Below are 1,445 nucleotides of genomic sequence, written 5' to 3' on the forward strand. Positions count from 1 at the left end.
TCACATTAAGCTTGGAGGCAAGTTAAGAAAGGATGTATGACTTAAAGCACAGTGGCATCTCTTTCAGTTGATTTCTCTAACAGTTATCTGCAGCGAAACGTGTATAGCTGCTATCTAAGGATTCTTGAACTTCTTTAAGTTAAAAGCATTTTTACTTCTATAGTACTGTTGTTACATTAAAAATCCTCATAACTTCTGTTTTCTACACATTTTTTATTTAATTGTGAGAAAAATTAACATACTTTTTGAAAACCCAGATTTTTGAGGCTCTGCCTTTGTTTCCCCACATTTTAGATTGGGCAACTAAGCTTCTATCCTAAATTTTTGGTACTTGTCCAGGTACTAGAGTTGAAAGAATCACTTTATTCAAAATTGAGTGCTTTTCCATTTTACTTTGGGATGGGAAATGAAGTGGGTATAGTTTGCTTATGTTGAAACAATTTATAGCATCTTCAGCCATAACCAGCTGTCTGTCTTCCACACTGTCTCTTAGCCAAATGATAACAGTAACAATGACCAGGCTCAAAGTTTATCACTTCCTACTGTAATACAAGATGGTTTTTAAATTTATATGAATTGCATTTTAGACCATCTTTCTATATTGAAAATAACAGTTTATAAATATTTTTTGTATTCTTTGTGCTTCCATTGTGTAGTGTAAAAAGCAATGGGATTTTCAAAACATACTTTGCTCAAAGAAATAGATATGTATTCCAGTTATGAAATAAGTGATTAGAGATCAACACAGTTGAGTTGTTACCTGGTGTATTCACTGATGCTAGTTCCTAGTTATATCATGCCTATTCATAGAGCACTTTCTGCTGTTTTCTCCCACATTCTTATTCGCTGTGAATATTGCTCCCTTTTCAGATAAAAACATGTAATCTGTACAAAGGGTTAAAACGTCATTACTGCCCTTTGCCTTGCACAGTCATGCACACTACACACTATGTGCTTTCGCTTTTTGCCTGCTCCTCCACAGCAATGTGTATACTTGTCACAAATTGTTGTCAGTAACATTTCTTAGTAGGGATTGTTTGTATTACATACACGTGGGAGAACACAGAAGACTACCTTTCTTTGATATATTGGGTGGCAACATATAAAATTGTGCCTTCATAGTACTGTTATCTAAATGCACTACAGACCCTGTTCTTTTGAAGATTTCTGATGAAAGTGTACTTTCTTAAACAAAAGGAAAATGTATTCAATTCCACTGGCAATGAAGGTCTACTTCATCATTGTTAATATGTTTGCTATTAATCTGTTTTAAAAATGCACCTAAGGATTCACTGTTCTTTTAACAGAACAATTTGTCTGTTATTGCGATTCCCCCTTAGCACAGAGCTGCATTGGGCTATCAGCTGTCTACATACCTGTTGTGTATTACAATATTCTTTTTAATGGTCAGAAATAATGATGCAGAAGTGAAAAAGAAAAAAGAA

The sequence above is a fragment of the Meleagris gallopavo genome, chromosome 6 (assembly GCF_000146605.3).
Source record: "Meleagris gallopavo isolate NT-WF06-2002-E0010 breed Aviagen turkey brand Nicholas breeding stock chromosome 6, Turkey_5.1, whole genome shotgun sequence".
Classification (NCBI taxonomy): domain Eukaryota; kingdom Metazoa; phylum Chordata; class Aves; order Galliformes; family Phasianidae; genus Meleagris; species Meleagris gallopavo.